Below are 8,601 nucleotides of genomic sequence, written 5' to 3'. Positions count from 1 at the left end.
CATGGTGCTGGGCAAAAACAAGCAAGTTTTCCCTCCCATAATTACCTGCATCGTGCACCATTGGAACCCTGCACCTAAGTTAATATTTTCCCAAGATGGGGTGAACATGGAACGGGATGTAGTCAAGATCCCGCCGGACGGAATCCCGGCGGTCGGAATACCGACACCGGAATTCCTACCGGCACAATCCTGACACATTCTCACTCTTTGGGTGTCCACGACACCCATAGAGGGAGAATATATTAGTGTGCCGAGCGTAGCGAGGCACTGTGCCTGCATCGTGGCGAGCGCAGCGAGCTTGCCAGGGGCTGCATTGCGCTCGCCACCCTGTCGGGATTGTGCCAGTTGGGATTTCGGTGTCTGTATTCCGACTGCCGGGATCCCGTCCGGCGGGATTTCGTACTGATCCCCATGGAACAGGATATGAATATTACTAACAAAGAACATGCTTGTACTCTAGTCAAATGGACCTCAAGCTATACTCAGTACTCCAAAGTAGCCATGAATGCAGAGACACACAAGTGTTCAAGATTTTATTCATTTGCTATATGATCATACATTCCTGCTAAAAGTCAGATGTTTGGATATCTGTTTCACGCATCACAGCCACACCGTTTCCCGCTGGGAAAAGACATGTACTGTATTAGAGACAAAATCCAACAACGAGGAGACTAAACAGATGTTGGCAACAATTCATTTAGATAGAACTAATACAATCTCTTTTGTATCTCTATAACATGTATTCGTACCAGCTGCAGACTTGTATAAAGTGTATTCATCACCAACACAAAGCAGAGATGACCTCCATGTCTTTACCTTCATTTAGTGACAGCTAAGGACATTACCGTTCCGCTTAAAAAGACCTGGAGGATGGTGGCCACATTAAGTAATTACATTTTCAGAATTTACAAATTGTACAAATACAGGTTGAGTATCCCTTATCCAAAATGCTTAGGACCAGCAGTATTTTGGATATCGGATTTTTCCGTATTTTGGAATAATTGCATCCCATAATGAGATATCATGGTGATGGGACCTAAATCTAAGCACAGAATGCATATATGTTACATATACACCTTATACACACAGCCTGAAGGTAATTTTAGCCAATATTTTTTTATAACTTTGTGCATTAAACAAAGTGTGTGTACATTCACACAATTCATTAATGTTTCATATACACCTTATACACACAGCCTGAAGGTCATTTAATATAATATTTTTAATACCTTTGTGTATTAAACAAAGTGTGTGTACTTTGAGCCATCAGAAAACAAATGTTTCACTATCTCAGTCTCACTCAAAAAATTCCGTACATTACGTATTTCGGAATATTTGGATATGGGATACTCAACCTGTACTAAAGAACCTGATGTAACTGACAAAGCATATCATTATAAAGTATGGTATGGGCTCAATGTGGATTTGCTTTATTTGGTTTGAATTCATGGTCTGCAATGCACCTATTCACCGAACTCCCATTTCAACTAAATGTGTTTCTTTTTGTTATGTGGTGGTAGTAGTAGCTTAAATCTCTAATATGGCTCATTTCTAATTATTCCATCACTATTCATAATTTTATAGTAATGTAAGTACCACTTAACACAAACCTCATAAGTGACAATTTTAACAATAAGTACAGCAATTTTACTAATATGCGATCTTGAAATCCACTTTGATATACTGTAGTCTTTGCTTTTATAGCAATTGATGGGCGGCGATTGATTATATGACAACAGCTTCCTGTTTTAATATCAATTCCCATAAGACACTGCTTTCTTAGACGTTCGGCAAAACAGATAAAATTATGTAGATTTGTTCAGCCTGCATAATAACCACTGTTTCCAATGGCTCACCCCATGTGTCTGTGTATTTCCTATTCAGGTCATGCCCATAAACATGACATGCATTTGAAATATACAGTAAAGCACAGTTGGGTCTGCAAAAAGAATGTGTTGGAAAGAAGTCATGTGTACACATTAGGAGGGGGGCATGGCATCTGGAAGGTAGTGACTTATATTACCAAAGAGGTTAACCTCTGCATTACAATCATTAGTATGGGAATATATAACAGCCACTGTGGTGCGATGCTCCAAGTTAAGAGTTACTGAAGCAGCCATATACAGTATAACCTGAGATTTGTAGAATACCCAGAGCTATATTTATCAAGCATTAACATTGTTGTTTTTTTCCAAAGGGTTAACACCAGATAAAGCAAAAATTTCTCCAGCCTTATACCCTACTTTGTGCAATTTAACGCCACCCCCATAGAATTTATGGTGACGGCTGCATGACTGCTTATCAAGCTTTTTCATCACTAGATAACACAATTGTGAGGTGGCGTTACCTTTACCCAACAGTGGGGACCAGATGCACATTTTGTATTACCAGATGGAATACAACCAATGAGGAGGATAATAATGCAGATACCCAGGATAATAAGTCTTGATACATACCAAAAATATCCACATTTGTATCAACTAAAGATTTTGCCAGTTGCAGAAGCTCAAGATACTGTAAATAGCACCCTGTCTTCATGACTGCATAGAAACCAGGCCCATAATCCTTTAGAACTGAGCCATGCAACATGTATTTGTTCTAATACCAAAGCAGCCATGCAGTATCTAAGGTGTAATGTATATTTTATATTTGCCTTAAGCCATTTTTGTGAAGACCATAGCCATCTAATAATCATCCCAGCTTACTTGGTTTATACCACTGCTCTTCCCAGTCACAACATTTTATATTTAATGTAATGGTAATGCCTCAATGTTTATGCACAACATGTGTCAAGGCTGCATAGGAAACACTGAATTATTGCTAAATATATTTTTAATATGCATCTTGCATTATAGGGGAATTCTGCCGCCTGTAGTTTGTGACACAGTCATAAGCCACACATTAACTGTGACATTACATGCAATGACAGTGAGCGTTACCTAATACAACAATTACGATTTGGAGTGCTTCACTGACAATGTGAGAAAATGGTTTGACTAAAATATCACAGATTTTGTATTTGCGCTGGATGGTTATCTGCGCTGCTCCATGCTACAAGCATCTATTTGTATAGTACATAGCCATCCTGATAATGTACACCACAAGACAGTATGTCACCCACATACAGTGCAGGCAATTTTTAATAAGTAAAGTAAAAGTTATATTAATACTGAACTGAAATTTTGGTTGATATTAGTTCAGTTATATCTCTAAAAATGTAAAGTGCCACATAGGGGGTGTGGTAGGTCCCCCAAGGTGTGTATGGCACCTTGGGAGCACTAGGCTGCCCACTTCCCAATCTCTTCCCTTGGAATTACCCCTTCATTATCGTGTGCACTGTGCACTAGAGCTAGCAGTGGGCAACAGCAGAGCTACTGTAGGAAAGAGAGAAAATATCCCAAAATTCCCAGCAGTCTGGAAAAAAGTTATAACTGTCAATATGATAGGACAATCCCTCATAATCAGAACAGTTGGCAAGCATAGAACAAAATGGCTGCCAGCACTGTGTGATGGTCATGGGTGCACTTTAATGCCAAGAACCTTCTAGGATTTTCAGGGTACTATGTTCCTACATGGTTTCAAAAATACACCTCTGTGATAATTTAACCCTCTTGCAAACCGTATTATGAAACAAACACTTGATGGCAGCAATCAGCAAGGAAGTATCTAAAATGAGTGATGGTTTGCAATCATCAGTGAAGGCTTTGTGTCTCCATTCTGCTTTTGACGTGATAAGCTAATAACATCAAGAAAAAGGCCCATCAGTCCTTGCCTCAAACCACCACACGTGTGAGGATTTGTTTTCTAGCAAAGACTGCATTCGGAATTATGAGCCTTAATCTGTATTTTTGTACTCTAACTGCTTTATTGCATATATACGCTTTAATTGTATATAAAAAAAAAGAAAATAGGGGCAGTATCGTTTTTTTTGAGGAGGTCAGGAGCTCAATCTATGAACATTCATTATGTCATTGATATTTGAAATATTTAATCAAAGTGTACCTGTGGCCTACTATAGTAGCCTGAAACACCACTCATGAGAATTCAACCAATCAACTTGCTAAAAACTAGTGATATAACTATGACTCAAAAGTGATGTCACTAGTTCCTAGTTATTGACGGCTTGCACTCTTATGAGTATTCGCACAGCTCACAAAATGGCTTTACTAATGCTCATTTACAAATGACGAAAAATGCAGACTTGCTCTGTTCCTTTATTTGCGCAATTCCACCTATTTACCTGCCATGTGCATTCTGTCATGTGCATTTTAAGGCACATATCTACTTTTTTGCACTAGGAAAGATCATTGTAAGGATGGTACACCTAAATTTGGTGGTCTGTGCTCTAGAAAATATGCGTTGAATGAAAAGCAAGTATCACTATAAGTTCCAACTACCATTTTTGTACCACGCTCTTCATTCATTTCAACATTTACCTTATTCTCCTAAATGAATGCTCAGCCTAATTTATACAGAAATTAATGTAAATGAGAGAATATTGGAACTGTTTTATGTGTCCCTTTTGTGTTTAAAACTTTTCATTGAAGGGAACCTAGAAATGTAGTTTTTGCCAATTTGCAATTGGCAGGAGTAAAATACATCCCATATTTATTAAAGGTCGGGTTGTCAAAGCTGGCGATGACTGTTGGCTTTGATTGATAGTTTAAAATTGGTAATAGAAAACAATGCTAAACAAGCCTGATAAAGAACAGATCCTTGTCGCTGTTTTTAAACTATCTTTCAAAGATGCTGATCATTGGTGGCTTTAACAATGCAACATTTCAAAAATCTACTTCCAGGGACACAATCCCATACACAACTAGTAGGGGAAGATGTACTAAACAGTGATAAAATTGGATAAGTGAGCCAGTGGAGAAGTTGCCCCTGGCAACCAATCAGCTGCTCTGTATACTTTTATAGTATGCAAATAGACAACTCCACTGGCTCACTTCCCCACTCTTTTCACTGCTTAGTACATCTCCCCCTAGGTGTAATTGTGAAGCTAATCTGAACTAGTTAGGCATAGCCAGATCCACCCAAGACCTCCCATCGACAAATGCAGATATTGGCACCACTGTACAAGCTGACATTTTGGCTCACATGTCCACGTGTGTTTCTATAAAATCAGTTGCATTTAGCAAAAAGTTACAAAACAGGATTTGTTTGGCAGATTTGCAAGGTGGTACGTTGTAAGTGAGCTGATTGTGTGCTGGTGGCTGGGTGGCACTTGATATGCCGTCTGTCGGGATCCCGGCGCTCAGCATACTGGCGCCGTAATCCCGACACCTGGCATACCGACAACTATTTTCCCTCTTGGGGTGTCCACAACACCCCTGGAGGCAGAATACCGTGCCCGTAGCGTGCATATCGACGGTCGGGATCCCGGCGCCGGTATGCTGGGGGCCGGGATCCTGAGCACCGGTATGCCGTAGTAGACCCCTGGTGGCTGATGCCCTTTTAAGTGTTCAACGTTTTACTAGTTTCATGATTCCTCTATAATGTATTTTGTGCTGGGCAAAACATATATCAATGAGACATGCTATGAACATGTAAGTGACAAAGTAATGAGGATGCAAATTTTTGTATTCTGCAATGAAATAAGAACACTATTTATAGCAAGCACAGACCGTGACATTCAGTTCATCCTTGGAATTGCAATTCAGCAACAGATTGCTAGCTGGACTTTGTAATATCTTGTAATATAGTGTATTAGCCGTTGGAAAGTTGCCCCGGGAAAAAAAAGTTGGAAAGTTGGCCCTGTGTGCAGCAGTATTAATGCAGATACTGGGATGCTTGCATCGCGTGGCCCCAAAACAAGCACAGAATAGAAAGATGTGAGCGGAAGATGACAGCAGCATCAGGCAACAATGTAGCCAGACATAACCTGGCAACATGGCCTGCTAGCCTAAAGGTTAGTTAATCCTGCAGCCTGGCCATCCAGTTGTGGCCAAGTTGAAGGATAATCTGGTTGCTTGACTCTTGCAGGTTTAGCCTGTATATGACTCACTTATTAAATAGCAACCAATCAGAAACTGTATTTAATATTCTAACTGCTAAAAAAAAGTAATCTGATTGGCTGCTACATGCACCATTCTTTATATATGTCTCCCATTGTATTTTGATTCATTTTGATAATATGAATATCTGTGTAACTGCAAACAAAACACTGGGTTCTGGAACAGGCAGCAGCCTTTGCTCATGAATTAATAATGCAGTCAAGTACAAGGCGAACTAACATGTAATAGGAAGGGATACTAAAAATAGCTAAAGCACAAATCCATCTTGAGGCCTCAAACACTTAAATGAATAATCATACAATCCTCATCCACCGTTCATTCTCATGTTACCTCATATAACTTTCCGCTTCTTCAGAATCAATCTGATTTCTAGAACCGCAACCTAGTCTGCTGTAATTGGGAAGAATATTCTAGTCTAAACTTTATCATTGATTCCAAAGTCGGTACATATTTAAAACTGCAAATTAAAATTGCTGAACACTGAAGCATTACAGAAGACATGTGAGCGGAAGTCCAAGATGGCAGAAAGATGTCAAAAGACAGAAAGACAATATCAATGGATGACTGAGGATTGTGGAGATGTAGTTTAATTAAAGCTGGATACCAACAGTTACCTATTGTTAAGGCCTGCGGGAAAACAATGCTTATAGATATAACAAAATCATAAATAAAGCCGGAACAGCAAAGTGTAATAGCAATGTGCAATATAGGCATAATATACAGTATACCCCAAAAAAACATACTGAGAGAAAATGGAGGAGGGGGTATTTCTTCAAGACTGTGGAGAATATAAAACCCTGAATAAGATAAGGAAGTGTTGGTGTAAGAAACGATGCACTCCAGAACAGAATCATATCCATAGAGAGCATTGTTTGCTTAGTTATTTAAGACAGGTAGCCATTTTGAAACCTCTAAAATAAATGAGTGTATCCCCTATCTTCTTGATATCTGTGTGACAGCAAGTGATGGACACGGGACAAATCTGCAGCATGCAATATTCTCTGAAGAAACTGTACATATCAGCCCCTGCTTGGATTGCTCTGTATATCTTCCCCTACATACAATGGACAGTTCATTTTTTCCGGGCCAAGAGCACAACACCAACAATAATAGCAATGGCAGCCACAGCCACTCCTGCAGCCACTAATAGTGGTTTTAGGCCCTCGCATCCTGAACCCTCCGCGGCTCCACTGGAAATATCCTGCTCCTCCTCACTGGTTTTGTTCTCAGCTGTGGGCGGCGGCCCCTGTGACTCAGGTACAGTAGGTTTGGGAACCTCGTGGTTGACCGGTGCAGTGTCCCCTGTCATTGTCTTCTTAGATGTGGGATTAGATTGCTCTTTTACGGACCCTTCTTTCTTATCCCCAACTGTAGCTGGGCCTCCCTTGTCAGTCTTCTTAATGCTGGTAGATCTCGGCTTGGCCTCCATTTTGAACACCTTCTACCGTGGCAGAGATAGTAATTATCTTTAGTCTTTGACAGTAGAAAATGTAAGATTGATATAGCTGATTGTGTGCGTTATTTCATTCAGATCACTCTGTTCTACGAAGTCTAAAAAGAAGGAGAAAATTATATATATTTGTACATATACCAACAGGAGGCTGCAGATACAGAAATATATATACAGGATGAAGCTTAAGGCACAGTGTAGTTGAAAGTAAAGGTACCCTTGGGGTTGGTGCAAGCCCATGCACTATGCTTATGTCTGAGCTACTGTAGGCACTGGCAGAGTTATGCCTCTACACTGCCAGAGCTCTCTGTTCCATGTAAGCCAGTAGGGTGATGTAGAAGAGGGGTAGTGGTAGAGGCACAGCTTCCCAAGTTCATTGCAGTGTGATAAAGGCTTCTAGTTTCATGACGATTACCTGTCCCAATGCACTGCTGAGTATGAAGGCTTGTGAAAGAGAGACTGAGCACTACCAACCTCCGGTAGTAATACTTCTGCTAGGATACATGGGGGTTTATTCATGAAGCAGTGAAAAGAGTGGAGAAGTGAGCCTGTGGAGAAGTTGCTCATGGAAACCAATCAGCTGCTCCATACAATTGTATACTATGCAAATTATAAATGTTACTTCAATGCTGATTGGTCGCAATGGGCAACTTCTCCACTGGCTCACTTCATTACACTTTTCACTGCTTCATGAATAAGGAGTGGCCAGTTGGCTTGTGGCCAGCTACAGATTTAAAATACCGCTGGTGCTATCCCTCTATGGCTGCATGCTCTGGACTAATTCCCTTTGGTACTGCTGCTCTGGTCCCGGCCCGCAATGGTCGTGCCTAGGGGACTGCTTCCTTGATCGGCAACCTGCGTCTGGAATGGTAAGCTGTGGGGGCTGCAGGAGGAGCAGAAGGTGAGGGGTGGTGGTGGAGGGGACCCTCCCTATTGTAGCAGTCCTGGGTCCAACTATTTCTGATGGTAGCCCTGCAGACACCCACATACTCTGTGCGCCCAAACACTACCAGTTACCTCAGACCTGGTCCCTACTCTCGATGCCGCTCTTCTGCCCTGTCCATCACTGCATGCACCATGCATATTAAGATGACCGGGAACGTTGGAGGGTAAGTATTAGAAATCGTACGGTAA

At 40.9% G+C, this 8,601-nt stretch overlaps 1 long non-coding RNA gene across 1 annotated transcript in view; it reads right to left on the bottom strand.

Moving 5' to 3' along the window:
• Nucleotides 1-519: 519 nt before the first annotated feature.
• The window catches only part of LOC134969075 (uncharacterized), a 34,051-nt gene continuing 25,969 nt past the window's right edge, over nt 520-8,601 (bottom strand). Inside the window, exon 2 of the long non-coding RNA XR_010189399.1 lies at nt 520-7,568. This is a non-coding gene — a long non-coding RNA (uncharacterized LOC134969075). The remainder of the gene's footprint in view (nt 7,569-8,601) is intronic.

The sequence above is a fragment of the Pseudophryne corroboree genome, chromosome 11 (genome assembly GCF_028390025.1).
Source record: "Pseudophryne corroboree isolate aPseCor3 chromosome 11, aPseCor3.hap2, whole genome shotgun sequence".
Classification (NCBI taxonomy): Eukaryota; Metazoa; Chordata; class Amphibia; order Anura; family Myobatrachidae; genus Pseudophryne; species Pseudophryne corroboree.
This window is presented reverse-complemented; position numbering and strand designations above follow the sequence as displayed.